At 34.5% G+C, this 18,119-nt stretch overlaps 2 long non-coding RNA genes across 3 annotated transcripts in view; one reads left to right on the top strand and one right to left on the bottom strand.

Moving 5' to 3' along the window:
* Nucleotides 1-14,796, top strand: part of LOC109147169 — a 25,087-nt gene extending 10,291 nt beyond the window's left edge. The window contains exon 4 of the long non-coding RNA XR_002048582.1: nt 14,719-14,796. This is a non-coding gene — a long non-coding RNA (uncharacterized LOC109147169). The remainder of the gene's footprint in view (nt 1-14,718) is intronic.
* Nucleotides 14,762-18,119, bottom strand: LOC109147162. 2 transcript variants are annotated; one of them, XR_002048566.1, is made up of 2 exons: nt 17,202-18,119; nt 14,762-17,031 (listed from the first exon to the last, which is right to left on the bottom strand). It is a non-coding gene; the product is annotated as an uncharacterized LOC109147162 (long non-coding RNA). The 2 variants fall into 2 exon arrangements; XR_002048567.1 differs by having other exon boundaries at nt 14,762-16,823.

Genomic DNA, 18,119 nt, shown 5'->3' with positions numbered 1-18,119 from the left:
TAAACTTGTTGAATATTCCATTTGCTCACAAGCAACTACTTCTAGTTGCAAGGACCTTGTTTTTCTCTTGTGCTTTATAGGTGATTTTTGAAAGATGTATTCTCCATCCTTTGATTGGTATGAAGAATCTATCCTTGTACGACCTTATTATTCCCATCAAAAACCTACTCCACCACCACAAGAGCCATACTCTCAAAATACCTACTCCTACAACCACCATTACACTCCACCACCACCTCAACAAAGACACACATACCATGATCCCCCGAAAAGCTACCAAGAGCCATCTTATGATTTTGATTTTGAGCATTCATGCAATTGGGCCCACCCACTACCAAGAGAAATCCCTCGTGATTATTCGGGTGGATACCAAACACCAAGGTATTACCGTGATGATTGTGAGGAGAGATATCAAGATCAAGGAGGCTATTCTAATATGTACCAGGGAGATAGAATGAACAATTCTTATGAAGCTTACCATTCCCAATCCTATCATTCTAACCATTATGAAAAAAAATGATGATTGCTTCCCACAAAGAAGCCAAAATAACTCTCAATCCTATACCTCCTACCCAACCCAAGCCCACTTTCCACAATCTTACACTCAAAACACACCCTCCACCAAAGAAACAGCCAAAGAAGACACGACCACTCTAAGGGGAGCTATAAGAGAATAAATTGAGGAAACCTTGAAACCCTTGAAGAAGTTGAGAGAGAGTCTTAGCCTCTTGATGAAGGAGCTCACTAAGAACATGGAGATGGAGGCCCAAGCTAACGCTTTGAGGAATGTTGATACACTCCCGGAACCAAAGAGGGTCGAGGATAATCCCATGATAGATGAAGCCCCGGTGCTTGAAGAAGTCCCAATTCACGAATTGGAAGATCAAAGAGAAATAGGAGGGGAAAGCTCAAGTGATGAGGAGAATGAGATCGTGTGAGAGGACGAAGAGCGAAACAGTGGTATAATTGCTTCTATGGATGGTAACCTCTTGATCCTCCTTATGTATCTACATTCGAAAATATTCATGCTCAATCTCTTAATGATTTTACTCTTGAGTCTTGTGGGAATTTTACTCTTGATAGTAATGAGGGAATGGGGGTGGTATTGATAAAATTGAATTAGGAATGTTAGATGTTGTCACTTTTGGCAACTACATTTTTGTTGTTGAAAGGGTGCCTATGTTGAAAATGGTGGAATTGAAAGGACTAGTATAGAAAGTGAGGGAGGAATAAGGATAGAAATTTTAGAAAAAAGAAGAGAGATACACAACCAAAGAGAGGAAAAGGAAAACTTAGAACGTTATGGGCATCATCTCTCCGTGAGAGAATTTGAGAATGCCCAACACTTAGGGGCATTTCTCAAAAGTAAGATAGACAGAACGCATGGTGCGGTCCGAATCCTCATATGCTTTGATGCATAACGGTATGAGGCGTCGGGCTAGTGACGTAAAACGTAGCGCTTCCTGAGAGGCAACCCAGGGGAACTAGGTTTAGTTTTTGTTATTTCGTTCTTGCATTTATCTTGTTAGTTGCATTCTTTTTCTTCCTTGAGCTAACAATTGTAGGGAGAGTCACTGAGAAGTCTAAACTGATCAAAGTGGGAGCACAATTTCACAAAAGAAGTGTTTGGAAGGAGTTCGGACAAAAAGGAAGGACGAAAGGCGAAAGCGACCTCACTGGGTTCGATTTACGCACGTGAGACGCACGTAACAAAGAAAGTAAATGGTTCGGCAACCCATTTACGCGGCTGTCACAGCGTGAGAGCGGCGTAAATGGGGGGCCAAAATAATATTTGCACAGTCACGCCGTGGTCACAGTTTGACACCCTAGTCATGCAGAAATCTTCCTCTCATGCAAGGTTCATTCCCTCCACTCCATTATCTTCATAGCTTGTCTAATTGCTTGGATACCCACTAAGCTTCCTGTATCAACAACAAGGTAATCACTTTTCACCCTCCATTGTTGTCTTCTATGCAAGCTTTATCTCTCTACAAACTCTACAATGGTAGAATATATTTGCTAGATATTTCTCTCTCGTAATGGTTTGAAATGCTTACGTAGAGTGTAAAGAACACTTCTATGGAAGGGATTTGATTATAATGTGTAGTAGCCTTGATCTTAGAACTTGAGTAAGAACCCTAGTTTTGCTTGATAATTTTGTATATAAATTTTGCAAATGTAGCAATGCATGATGGAATTGATAAAGGAAAAATGAAATTGCATGATAATGTAGACATTTTATGTAATCAATTTGAGTTTAACACGTCTATTTTGCTCAATTTGAAATTCAAAAGCATGCAATTTGGGAATTTTGACTTTGTGAATGAATGTTGGAATTTATTGACCATATCCTTTTGCAAATTGAATTTGTCGAGTTAAGTTTGATCATGCATGAACACTATTTTGTTCATTTCATTTTGGAAATTGAATTTGTTTGAGCTAACTTGTTTACACATGAATATTCTTTTGAAAAATTGAATTTGATTGTCATATTCTTTGACTATTGAAATTAAGGAAGAATAAAATGTTTGTGTGAAGTTGATTGCAAATTTTTGAATCTTTGCTAGTGTCCATATTGGTAGAACGAATTGGAAAATGTGGCTACTTGCTCTTTTATTGGAAGGGTGTGATAATCATGTTCTCGAAATTGAAATGTCATTACTCTATGCTCTCTTGATACTTGTTGATGAAATGCAAAATACTTGGTTCTCTTGACTAACAAGGTTGGACCCGAGAATGTTGTTATTTTGTACTATGTTCGTAAATTCTTTTGTGTAGGAAACAAAGACAACTAGGGCTAACTCACTTAAGAGGAGACAGGAAGATGAAGAATCAAGTAGAATAGGAGAAGAGAGAAGTGTTAATGAAGAGGCAAACATGGCCTAAGAAGAAGTAAGTGCCACCACACTACGCAACCGTGACCAACTGGAACACTATGCACGCTTTTCACTATCAGCTTCACCAGGAAGCCTTGGCCAACCAACAGAGACTTCACGAGGCACAAAGACGACAGATAGAAGAAGTACGGCAATACGTTATGAGCTTTTACCCACATCGACCGCCATAGCAGTTAGTTAAGCGGCCTTGAGAGGTTCACTTGTTTATCAGTGGCTCTGTCTATTATCTTTAAGACTTGCTTTCCATTTTCATTACTCGCTTTTGGTTTTTGTTTCGTACTTTGCATCGTTATTTTTGTTTTAGTTTCTTTTAGACCATTAAATATGTGGATCAAAATTGGAATGTGAACTTTGGTAGTAAAACAATAGTTGTGGGATGAGTTTTGGTAAGAATTAAATATGTGGATCAAAATTGTCATTTTGCTAATATTCGTGGAATTAAAATTAGTATTTACTCTTTCTTAAAAGTAAGAATACTTAACTCTCCCCGCAGTTTGCTTTAACAATTTTTCTGATCATTCGATTCCATGTGTTTTTCTTATCGGCCATTACTTCTTATGTTTTATTTTTGTCAACAACGACAATTTTGATAATACGAAACCTTTCTGGTATTCAATTCATTTTGGCACACCCTTAGTTGGCACACCATCCATGCTATCACCATCATCAGATGCATCTGTATTCTAGCAAGTGCATAGGCTGTCGTAGGGATGATAGTTTCAACTTCTTCATCACTGACACCTGACCACCCCACAAAATTTGCACTCTTCAAGATTAGAATAGGCATATCAAGATGGAGAGTAGCAGGCATTTAATTTATTAAATGACATTGTACACAAGTTAAATGCTTTTGTTCTAATAAATTTCTTAATATTGTTGTAATATTTTGATAAATATGTTGCACGTCCAATAATTTGAACTTATGAATTTATATGAACAAAAACAAGATTAATTATTGTGGAATCTTTTGGACTTATTTTTTGACATACAATCCAATTTGAAATGTATGAAGACAATAATTAAATCCATAATCTTTAGTGGAGTATCTTAAAGATCTTTTTTCAGATATATATTCTTCAAGGAAATTAATAAAATGAACTTAATAATATACATACTCAATTGATTTTTGACCAACTAAATAATGAAGATATAATTCCCCACCATTAGTTGGGCATACTAAATACTCCATTTTTGGTTTCAATTAAAGTCCAACTAAATAATGAAGATATAATTCCCCACCATAGTTGGACATACTAAAAAATAAAATACTGTTAGAAAATAATTAATGCGTGGCTCAAATCCATTGGAACCCATGAAGACTTTTTCCTGCATCTCCTCCACGCTGCACTCCACTGACGCACGTCTTCTCCGACTTTTGCTCTTCTTATATTATTGCCGCTTTCTTTGCTAAGTTGTAATGTATAAATAGCTAGCTTAGCTTTCTAATTCAATGTATCTCACTTTACATCAATTCACTTTGAATTCATTTCCTTCTTTATCTTTATTCTTCACGTAGCATATATATTATATTCATTCTTCTAATACTTCTTGATTTATAATATATATATATATATATATATATATATATATATATATATATATATATATATACACACACATTCTCTTTATTCCTATTTAGTTTATCATTTATATAATTTCCCTATTATTTAACTTCTATAATTCTCAATTTTCGATTCTTCTCTTCCGCATTATTCCGCTATATTCCTAACAAATACACATTCCAAAACCAAGGTAGAATTTGGCTCAAAAGATATATTTTATTATTAATGGAATCCTAAAGAACCGAGCAAGTTTCGTGATTAATAAAAGTGGCTAAATTTTGGGAAGTGACTGAATACATGTTTTGCCAATGCAAACCATGAAACTTAGAATTATAATTAAGCTAAATTTATAAGTTCTAAGAAATTGTGATAAAATTATTATCTAATAGGTTGATAGATTTATTGACATAAAACTTACCTGTGGGCTAAAGTTTTAATTCTATTAAATCCAATTAAAAACCCTTATGATAATATTTTATCTCAATTACTGAATAGCCAGAAGAATCTAGTGACATAAAACTTGCCTGTGAGCTAAAGTTTTACTCAATTAGATCCAACTGAAAAATTTTTATTTATGATGAAACAATTATCAAATGAGTTGAAGAATTAAGTGACATAAAACTTGCTTGTAGGCTAAAGTTTTATTCAATAAAATTCATTACAACCATTATGATAAAAGCTTAAGAAATTATGTTTCTTTCCTTAATCTCTGTGGGTAAATTAAGAAATATGATCTATAGTTTACATCATAAAATTAAACTTCATGATAGAGTTGAAAATTATTTACAAATAACCATAAAGTAAATAAATTGATTTATTACCAGGACTATGTGATCTAATGGTACCCGGGTTGGACTTCCATTTGGAGGCGTTATTGGCTCTTTGTGTTTCAGTAGGTTGAAAAAGTATATGAACAGATACTACAATGTGATAGAGCTAGTAGCATTCAAAAAAAAAAAAAAAAAACATAACGAAATTGTCTGTGGGCTAAATTCCATCATATGATCCGCTTAATATATAATTTTAACAGATTAAGGATGCTGTGGCCTGTGGCTACTCCCCAACTAAATTAAAATCATAAGATCACTAGACAATTATCCAATTATCAATTCCTTCCCTGACCTATATAATTTGAATTGACTAAGGATGCTATGGCTACTTCCCAACCAGATTAAAATTATAAGATCATAACTTAATAATCTTATGTAGTTGAATATGCTGTGGCTATTTTCACCAAAAAAAAAAAATGTTATGGCTATTACTTAATTAACCAAGATTGAAAATTTAAGAGACTTCACTAAATTAAAGATGATATGGCTATTCTTTAATGAACTGAAATCAAATCACATTGGCAAGGAATACTTAAAATTTTGACAAACAGATTATATCAGATTGTAATGGAAAAATCTAAATATACTCCAAGGAAAGGTGGTTAGAGACTAAGTCTCACTGAATTAGAACTAGTATGTCTCCCCGATTCATATATACTTAATGTATAATTGTTTGGGGTATGAATCTAAAATTGTAGGGAATAATTCAAAAACTGTAGGGTTCAACTACGATTAACGCTTAAATTGGTGAACTAAATTAACGGCTTAAACGTGCTTAAATTCAGACACTACAACAACTAAAGTTTATGCATAAGTCCAACTTATAATTCCATCCTAAATTTATGCATTGCTAAAGGTATATATAATAAAATTGCATAATTTAAAATAGAATATTATGCTTAGGACAAAATATGCATAAAATTAAACATTAAACTCATATATTCCAAAATAAATTGCATAACTTAAAGCAATTTACAATATATTAGATTTCAAAGTATAAACTTAATATTCAAACACTAATGAGTCCAAACCCTTAAGGGACCCAACATTTTGAATAATAATGTATTGGATATATACTTTAAAATTTTTAAACTGTAACCCCATGACAAAATGTTTTAATACATAAAGATCAAATTTATGAGAAATAACTGAATTTACAAATTCAAATAATATCAAAACAAAAAGATATTTTATCATTTGTAAATCAAAAACTTACAGTCTCTAATTGCATAATTAAACTTAAAATTATGCACTTAATGTGATCCCTCCTAATGTACTTCTGAATACCCTCCCGATGATACACTCTAGGGGTAAATTATTAGAGGAATCCACAATGTAACAACACTGTTAGAAACCATGAGAACACGACCTCACTCGTCCATGGGAGCTGCAAGTGCCCTGGCGATCGAAGAGGGGAAAAAGATCGTCTTCTTTGCAAACTTTCTGCCCCAATTTCTGACGTCGACGAGCACTTCTCCGGCGATCCAGTTCGGTGGTTGTCTCCCCCTCGGCAAGGCGACCACATCGATGGGTGGTAACCCACCCCCTCTAGACTGCCCTCCAGAACAATCGACGTCTTCTGGAGAGATTGCGTCGCGACGGCTACAAGTTCTTCCTAGAGGCACTTGCGTGCATAAAGGCCGACGATCCACTGCCAAGGCCGTCCTTAGCCTTCGTCAAACACCCTCGGCATCGCCCTCAACAAACAGACGATCGAAGGCCAACTAATGATTCTCGCAATTTGGGTGAACCTTCGTCAATGGCGCCATCGCCAGTGATCCGGTCATTGGATCGTTGATCGACCACCATCGAGTTTGGACGACGTAGTTTCGCCGCCGACTTCTTTCCGACGAGATGAGGTGGATTGAAGTTCAAAAATTTTCCTACAGAATTCAAGTAGAATTTCCTACTGATAACGTGTTATAAATTTAGGCATATTCTCTTTCTATAGCAGTAAAACAATTGATTGCGAAAACAGAAAGAAAACCAGAGAAAAGATGGAGAACCACGTATAGTAACCCCCTAAAACCATTCTCATTCCGACAGAGTCAAAAATACCAATACAATATGGGTAATACATGGATCCCCTAAAAACTAGGGTAATGGCCACATCCATTAATATATTTTAGTATAGTCTTAAAATTATACTAAAACTCTATATATTATGTATATATTGAATTGAATTAAAAGATGAATAACGAAGATTGATAGTTCTCTCCGCATCTCGTCTTCTATATATTTACAATATTTGTTCACACAAAGAATCATCTTATCCACTGTAGGCTTTGATCCTATTAAGATTGAAAAAAAAAATAAATAAATAAATAAATAACTTTATTAAGATGATCAATGAACTTTAACAAAACAAAGTCTATTTCATCATAAGTCAAACAATCAATATGAATCTTAAATCATCTCTATCATTTAGAAATAAAATTTATTTTTTCTTTTAATGTTTATACAAATAAAACTAATGTCAAAAATATATTATTAAAACATATATAAGGTTCAGGTGAAAAACATGCATTTACGTCAGCTGTTAAGGATTGCTAAAAGATAGAGAAAAAATAATAAATTTGTTTTATAAATATTACAAACTTAAAAATATGCAATAATTATAAAATTGATTCAGTATTTTTTTTAATAAATCGTCAACCAATAAACTTAAATGAACATCTAAGATCAATCCTTAAGAGGATCTTGTTCTCATTTGATCTTGCCCTGGAAGCAACAACTGCAAATATACTACTTAAAATAATCAACAGGGAAAAATTACAAAACACTTCAACTCAAATAAAAAAGAAGAATTAATTGGCTTTCCCCTCCTCCTCCATTCGGGCTTGGAACCTACTTTCACAAGCGAAGTTAAAAGACTAACATAAATGAACAATAAATGGAACTATCTAGACAAGATTGCTAACTACTGCACAAAAACACACACAGAAGAAGAAACACACAATTATATTATAACATCTCTTCATCCTTTATAATCTTGAAATTATACTAAAACTCTATACTCTATATATATTAGGTATATATTGGATTAAAGAATGAATTAATGAAAAATTGATGATTCTCTTCGCATCTCTTGTCTTCTGTATATTACTATATCTCCTCATGTGAGGAATCATTTTATCCACTATAGGCTTTGATAAGGATCAAGATTGAGAAAAAAAATAAATAAACTACTTTATTAGAATGATCACTGATCTTCAACAAAACAATGTTCATTTTGTCATAAATCAAAACATCACTATGGATTTTAAGTCATTTCTATTTTTTAGAAATTAAATTAATTTCTCTTTTAATGTTTATTATACAAATAAAATTAATGTAATATATATATATATATATATATATATATATATATATATATATATATATATATGGTTGGCTTCAAGTGAGAACCCCTCCTTAGGTAGGAACGTAAGAACTAATCCAAGCCAACCAATTTTTCCTAATCAATGGTCAAGATAATATTTCAATTTAATGTCCAGATTAAAAAAATAATAATAATAAAGGATATTGATGTAATTTTGTATGGAAACCAAATAAAAGTAAATATTATAATGTGATTCTTTCCATGATTTTAGGTTGCAAAAAAAAAAAAAGAAGGATTCTTTTGAAGTTGTGAATCAATATTCCCATCGTTTCTGGTCTCTATCTTTACTGTAAGTTCCGTCTAGAAGATGAAAAAAAATAGTTTCTTTCTTTATTGTTATTAACGGCGACTTCCACGTACGAAACTAAAATTCATGTAAATTCACATATGTTTTCCTCTACCTAGTTTTGGGTAATAATGAGGCAGCAAATTAAGTTTGATCAACTCTCCCGTGCATTTGGGAGGATTGATGTGAAAAGACTTAAAACAAATTGGTGTGCCTTTGGGTTAAATTATGTATGCCATAATATGCAATTATTCTGACAGAATGAATTCACAGACACCAGGTTAATGTGATAGATCAAGATGTGCACTTGGGTTAAACTGTGTGTGCCGTAATGTGCATAATTTGTGTGTATGAAAAGACTTTAAACAAATTGGTGTGCACTTGGGTTAAATTGTGTGTGTTATAATGTGCAATAATACTGACAAAATGAATTCTCGAAAACTAGGTTGATGTTATAAACTATGGTGTGCACTTGGGTTAAAATTTGTGTCATATTGTGCGGAACAAGTTGGTGTGCACTTGGGATACATTGTGTGTGACATAATTTGCATAATTACTTCGAGTATGAAAAGACATTAAACATTTTGGTGTGCACTTGGATTGTGTTGTGTGTGCCATAATGTGCAAAAATACTGAAAGAATGAATGCACGAAAACCAGATTGATGTTAAAGACTATGGTGTGTACTTGTGTTAAACTGTGTGTGCCATACCATGAATAAAGGGTGTGTGGATGAAAAGACATAAAACAAGCTGGTGTGCACTTGGGGTTGAACTGTGTACACTTGGGTTGATAGATTAGGGTGTGCACCTTGGTTGACATTGTGCACTTGGGTTACATTGTGTGTGCCATAATTTGCAGAATTAGTTTATGTATGAAAGGATGTTAAACATTTTGGTGTGCACTTGGATTGTGTTGTGTGTGCACTTAGATAGAACTATTTGTACACTTGGGTTAATGAGTTTGTGCCATGATCCTCAAGAAAACTGATATACGAAATACTGTGTGCACTTAGGTTTGCGAATGTGTGCATGTACTCGTATACGATTGTGCATGCTCCAATACCCCCCTAAACTTGTGATGAACATTAATGATCAATCATTGGTCTCAGAATAGATACTTGGGTTACACTATAAAAAAAAATACCGTGTCATCCTATGAACAGTAAACATGTTTGTATCTGCTAAATTCATCAAATAATTAACATAGTACATCATAAATAATATGGTAATGTTAGATATGTTTTATAAATAATTACAATGATAAAATAAATGGTTGATTATACAATTTTCTTATTTAAAAAAAAAAAACTACACTCTTCTCTCTCCCTCGAACTATTTTATTGTTTGTGGATTGTCATCCACAACGTTCACTTGAAATTCTACTTGGTGTTTATGCAACCCGAGGCTCTTTACCTGCACAGAATGTTGGGGGTGAAATGAGTACACAAAATACAGAAGAAAACAAAGAATATATGCACACACAAATGTGCATATATGCACACCAAAATAGAGAAAAAGAATACAACAAAATAGAGATTATATGCACACACAAATGTGAACAACTGCACACCCCAATACTAGCCAATCTAAAAAGCACATACAAATACAACTACAATGCACACAACAAAGTAGTCTAGCCAACACTCTGAACTTGCAACCCCAACCCATCACCACAAAGAATATATGCAGTTAACTCCAATGCACATAACAGATCATACTAGAAACACTCCAAATCTGTCGAAAGAGCACAACAAAAAAAGGTAATATATGCACCCACAAATGTGTCTAACTGCACAACTCAATACCAGTTAGCCTAAAATGCACTAACAATACAACTACAATGCACCAGCAAGCATAATACCAAACACTAACATCTAACAACCTCAACCCTCCAACACACAGAATATATGCATACACAAATGTGCATACATGCACAAACAAATCTTATTATGAGATATACTAGGACAGAAAACAAAATTAAACATCCACCCAAAATACACACGCATCCAAACCTATGCACATAATCAACATAGAATATATGCACACCCCACATTGAATATATGCACACAGCAGATATTATAACACACCACAACAGCAAGCAAAAAGCCATGAAATCCGATTAGGGTTGATGAAAAACATCATCATTTTTACCAGTAATCTACTGATAATTAAACACAGTACATGTCAAATTAAAATAAGAAATACAGTACGACGAATCTTAAAATTGTAGCCATGGGACCATATCATATGTTAATGCATGAGATCTAATTAAAGACTCACATAAAAAAAATGAAAAAAGGCAACTTGGGTTGAGAGCTAACAAGACAAACAGTACGACTCGCATTTGGAGTTTCGAAGACCTGAGACAGCAAACACACCACGGCGAATGCCTCTTGAATAGCGAAGCCATTGCCCTTCCTGGATCTTGGAGCAGATGCAAAGTGGGGAAGGAAGAGGCTAGACGAAAAGGCGTAATGGAGAAAAAGATGTGGAAATCGGCGAATAAATTGGAATGCAATCTACAGTTCTCAGACTAAAATACCCTAAATATCCCCAATTACTTAAAATAAATAAAAATCATACCTAAAATATCATAAAAATAGGTTTTAATCTAATACATTGATTAACTTAAATATATGGCTAGGATTAGTTCTTATGTTCTTACCTAAGAGAGAGTTCCTATTTGATTGTAAATCTATATATATGTATATATATATATATATATATATATATATATATATATATATATATATATGTATATATAAATAGGAAGTTCAAGAAAAAACATGCTTCTACGTCAACAATTAGGGATTAGGGATTACTTAAAAATAGAAAAAAAAAATAGTCATTTTATAAATATTACAAACTTAAAAATATGCAATAATTATAAAATTGACCCTGTACTTTTATACTACAATCGTCAACCATTGATGTAATTAAATGAACTGAGACCAATCCGAGGTCTTGTTCTCATGATCTTGCACTTGGAAAAAACAATTGCAAATATACAACTTAAGGCAGATTTAATTGGCTTTCCCCTCCTCCTTCATCCAGGCTTGAGACCGGCTGCTTTCACAAGCGGAGTTAAAAAGCAAACCAAAATTAAATTAACAATGAATGGAACAACTACCTAGACAAGATTGCTAACTATTGCACAAAAACACACACACACACACACAGAAGAAGCAGCAGATAAAGAGGAAGCAAAACATCACTGCACACATCTCTCTGGGTGATTAAAGATTAGTACTAGCACAGAAGGTGGAGACTATTAGCAAAGCATAGAGAGTGAAGACCTTAACAACTCTGCAGAGGGAAAAGAAACATTATATTGCTTCAAAATCAATGATTAATACCACCTATCTCGGAATTCTTTATTGACCCCATCAAATTTAATTACAAACACTAGGTCACCTTTTGCTGTTTCTGTTTCTTTTACACCATTGCTCAACAACCCTTAAACCTAAATAAATCAGAAAACAAGACTCACCTACATCTTATTGATATTGAGCCAAAGCCATCCAAGATGAAGTTTAAAATTCAACAGCACTAACTTGGAGTGTAAGGTCAAAAAATGATTTCAAAGCATAAACTGCACCCTTCAAAACATTCGATTAGCATAATTCTCAAAACATTCCAGCACTCTGAAATGATGTATACGAAAAGTCTACTGCAATGTCTTCAAGCCAAAAAAACATAGGCTGTTCCAATGTAAATTATCCCAAAAAGTTATATAGTAGCATAAAACAAGTAAACCAGCAGAATAATCCAACTTGTACTCACTTTCTTCAACAAGACGAACACACTAGACAAAATTGATCATAACTAAAAGTCCGAGCACACCCCTTGTGTTCTGTCATCATACATTGAATCACAGCTACCACATAACTGATTATACACCAATGACTAGTTTGATTGAATATCTTGCCTCTGTATTAATAAGGGACCAATCCACTTAGATGGCGTAATATCAATGACTAGTTTGATTGAATATCTTGCTCTATGACCACAGGCAACAAGGGAAAAAGACTTGTCGAACAATATATTTGAATAGATGTCTTCACTGAAATTCAAAGCATTCACTTTATCCTCCCCAAGGTATCCAGTGATCAACAGCTTCAGCAAACAAAGGTACCGAGATAGACCCAGGAAAAAAGCAGGACCCAGAACAATAGATGCGTGGCATGAAAGGTCAGAAAGGTTGAATGACAAAGACAAAAATATATGTCCACTGGTACCGGCATAAAAGGAAACTCAACTCGATTGTAAGAGAAACCAAGGAGATAGTGCTAAACCAACATTAAACAAACCTTGAATGGTCACACTGACACCTACACCAGCTGTCTTCATTGATCCCATACTTGGATACACCTCACAACAAAATGCAAACTATAATCTTAGTGGACATCACCGTAAACTGAATTAAGACAGAATCAGAGGGGCAATAAAAAAAAATATGCTTAAATGAAAGATGCAAACTATACTCTAAGTGGGCATCACCCGTAAAAGCTGAATTAAGACAGAATCAGAGGGACAATATAAAACTGTGCTTAAACGACAGACGACCATTCATCTCCTCAAAAGCATGTTTGACCACCATACTTCATCAGGTCAAATAGGAAAAGGAAGGCAGTAAAATATGCAATACATAAAAATAACTAGAGTAAAATGAAACAGGAATTATAAAGATTGGCAGCTGATGGACATTCACCACTTATTTTGTAACACTATGCAAGACAAAACAAGGCACCACTTGCACAATGATTTTAATGGGTTACATGTAACTAGTCACCCGAGTAAAAAGATAAGGTTAATTTATCTATCCATCCTTCCAAATGACAACAATGGATCTTGAAATCAGCACATTTTACTCTGACATGAGCAATAAAAAACAGCATATCTCACAACGAAATCACCATACCAGCATATCTCTTTCAAGATTGCTCCCATCCACCATAGCTGAAGGCAAAAAAGTGACACAGCCTTGAAGATGTCCATTCAGTCATTCACCAATCCATACGCTGAATCACAACTTCCAGATAAACTGATATAATGATATGCACACATGGACACCATAGTTGATCATACGCACTGACTGCCTTGACTGACAAGTCATAAGGTAAACCTTGCTCTATAAGTCTATGACCACAGGCAACATGCAAAAGGCACTGGTTGAACTATGATGAATAAAAGGCATCTCTAAAATAAAGGAAGAATCTATAAATAGCATTACTTATCATAAAAGATCCTAGCTGTTAGTTATCCTCGGGGAGGCTCAGTAATCAGGTTCAATGAAAACTAGCAATGAAATTCAGGAAACCAGATAGCCTCCACCAACCAAATTGCACAATATATGACTCGTATATCATCCTATCATTTAGAAGCATATGGACCAAAGAAAACAAAGATAAAATATCAAATGTGGAAGAATCAAAAGATAAGTGTTCTAATTTCTAAAAGAAAAGAGAGGTGAAGTCACAACTAGAGCATTAACTTCCCCCAGCCAAAGAGAAGAATGATTGAACCATACATGGAGTATAAAAGAACCAATGCGAAACAATGGGCAATGCTATAAAAGATCAATTAGAAACCAATAGATGGTGGTTTAAAGGATGAATTAGAGACATCAAAACAATGAACCATTCACACATAACTATTGTATGAACCAGTTCCCTCAACAGAATCAACTAACAAGTGCAGCAAACCGAACAACACCTATAGGTACAAAATGAGTACTGGCGATATCATAAGAAAATGAAGACATTGATTTCACCATAGTGACAAAGAATTATAGCCTTGTTTCTTAAAGATACAAGTACACTGAACAATAACCTCAGTTATCCTTTAAAAGATCGACAAACCTCCCATAAACAAAACCTTGCCGAACAACAATGACCAGTTGAAAGGTTACTCGTTTCCCCAATCTCTAAAACTGGCCACTGACAACATTAACCGTCTTTTCTGTGACAAGATGCACCAGAAAACAATGCACAGCCTGCACTGTCACATGTATAATCACTTAATAAAGAAAAGATTGAACTTAGCCTTCCTCATCTGTCTTGCCCATCCTTCCAAATGTCCACCACACATTTTACTCTGGCACATGTAACATAAAACGAAGCATTGCATTAATCACCTCAAATACAGAGTAGTTAGATCTACGGCCATATTTATCCTTCAAGAAGTCTCCATCCATTACTTCACCAGTCACTGTAGAAAAATAAGAACATAGCCAAGCAGTAGAAAGGAATGGAGAGAGATGATCAAAGCTAATGAGCGATGACATTCTTGGAGACTAGCATATCCTTTGTGACTCATACACAAGGCACTACAACATAATAATTTCATAAAAGACAGAAGTTAGAGATATAGCCTCACATAAACTTCATCAAGCGCAAGCTACTGACAGCCACAAGTGAACTTGGAAAAGATGACTCATTTAGAAGGATAAGAGCAAGGAAAGACAATTAAAAACTGCTACGGGAAAAGAAAAATTAGAGAAATGTCTTCAAAACATGACAACTGACAACCAAACATCAAGACAATGTTGCACAAAGAAACCTAGAATAATTAGGAAATTAGGAAAGACAGAAATGGCAGAAAGAATATCAAACCATAGCTTCCAGCATTCATCAAACAGGTGAAAGTTGAGTTGCCTGGATCAAGGGTGCACTCGAATGGCCAGTATAATATGAATTGGAAACTTCTGATCTGTGATAACACTAGCAAACAGCCATGTTGCAGACTTGCACCAAGTATATATAGTGTAATTAAATTTACAGGTTTGATTGTCCACAAGATGTAGATGCCCATTCACCTGTCCACATGTTTGGATCAAAGTAGTAAACAACTACAGTAACTTGTACTTCAAGATGCACTTATCCTCAAAGATACATATCGACATATCAACGAGTTCAAATATTGTAGAAATAAATAAAGGCCACATACTAATGTCCAAAAGAAAACTTGTGGATCTGACCAAATCAGGACAAAAAGAATATTATAAGCCAATTGAAAACCATATTTGGGGAAAGAAATTTTCAAACAAATTTCTCAAAGCAATGCTTAACAGGCTCTAGAACAACTAACAAACACAAAAATGTAGAGTAGGACTAAAAACAATAAATATAAAAGTAGCAGCTTCCCTATTCATGGCCTATGCACATCTAGCTTTTCTAGCTCTGTAACCTAAGAACACCAAAAACAAGGTAAACAAATGATAGCTTCCCTGGCTGCACCCTTCCAATGTTATCCATTGCATACAAAAACTGGAATGGCACCTAAAAAGAAAATTCCAAAACCAGTTTGCTCAGATAATATCAACAGATCAAACTGAAGACAAAAGCCACAAAATTAAATTGGAGTCCTACCCCCAATGTCAGTGAAGTAAAAGAAAAACATCAAAGAAGATAATTTGCACAAAAATTTGAGTAGAAGGGCACAAAATAGTAGATCTAAGGTTTCAAGGAGATGCGTACAACGCCTTAAGGATCCATAGAAAATCCACAAAATCCAGAGAATGTCTTAGTTCCGCATCAGCACCATAACACTTTAGTAGATGGAGGAGAACATAGATGTGCGAAGGGAGATTTTCATAACACCAAACCAAACCATTCAAGGACTGGATCTAGCCAATAATCCTCATCCCCTACAAGAACTCACTCTTCAATCCAATAACTCCATGGCATTCAACATCTACAGAAAGTTTTTAAACCAGAATTCAACAGTGAGCATCTTGATCACCCCAAAACAAAGAAAAGAAAAAAGAAGTTACAAGTCTCTGGCCAGTATTAATAAGGGAAATCCACTTAGATGGCGTAATATCTAATCTTGAAGATCGTCAGACTGTTGGCACAGCTATGGACCTATCATCAACAAAATCAAGAACCACTTAGTTTATATGCATCAGCACAATTACACATTAGTAGACAGATGAGAACAAAGATGTGTGATGAGATTTTTTAATAACACCAAACCGAACACTTCTCAAGGACTGGATCCAGCCAATAATCCACATCCATTAGAATAACTCACTCCTCAACCCAATAACTCCAAAGCAATCAACATCTACATCTACAGAAAATTTATAAGTTCAATAGGAAATCTTGATCACCCCAAAACAAAGGAAAGAAAGAAAAAGTTAGATGTAGCTGGTCAGGATAAATAAGGGATACAATCCAATTAGGATTGCAATGTAGATAGCATCTAATCTTGAAGATTAAGCTGTTGGCACAGATTTGGACCTAGCATCAACAAAATCCAGAGAACCACTTAGTTTGTATGCATCAGCACCATAACACTTCAACAGATGAATAAGAACAAAGATGTTTGATATGAGATAATAACACCAAACCGAACACGTCTCAAGGACAGGACTAGATCTAGCCAATAATCCACATCTGTTACGAGAACTCACTCCTCAACCCAATAACTCCATAGCAATCAACATCTACAGAAAATTTATAAACCTCAACAGTAATCATCTTGATCACCCCAAAACAAAGGAAAGAAAAGAACACAAGAAGAAAAAAAAGTTAGATGTAGCTGGCCAGTATAAATAAGGGATCCAATCCAATTAGATGTCGATATAGATTGTATCTTGAAGATAATCAGACTGTTGGCATAGTTATGGACCTAGCATCAACAAAATCGAGAGAACCACTTTGTTTATATGCATCAGCGCCATAACACATCAATAAATGGATACAAAGATGTTTGATGTGAGATTTTAATAACACCAAACCTAACACATCTCAATGACTGGAACTCACCATTCAACCCGATAACTCCATACCAATCAATATCTACAGAAAACTTTATAAACCAGAATTCAACCAGTAATCATCTCGATCGCCCAAAAAAAAAAAAGAAAAAGGAAAAGACAAACTAAGTCACGCGTATCGTAAGATGTCGCTGGCAGTATGAATATTAAGAAATCCTATCCAATTAGATCGTGATCGAGATAGTATCAAGTTAGAGACAGCCATTAATATTCAGAATCCAAATAACAACCAATAAACGCAAATACTAAATCTCCAGAATATTAAATCGAAGCACAGGATAAAGCAAACCGATCGCCAAAGCGAACCCAGACTCCTTGTAGCAAGAAACCTAAATCCAAAGATAAAAGGGATGAAATCACAAATAAAAAAGTTGTAGGA

This window comes from Ipomoea nil, unplaced genomic scaffold (assembly GCF_001879475.1).
Source record: "Ipomoea nil cultivar Tokyo-kokei standard unplaced genomic scaffold, Asagao_1.1 scaffold1977, whole genome shotgun sequence".
NCBI classification, from domain to species: domain Eukaryota; kingdom Viridiplantae; phylum Streptophyta; class Magnoliopsida; order Solanales; family Convolvulaceae; genus Ipomoea; species Ipomoea nil.
Note: the sequence above shows the minus strand (reverse complement) of the source record. Positions and strands in the feature narration are given on the sequence as shown.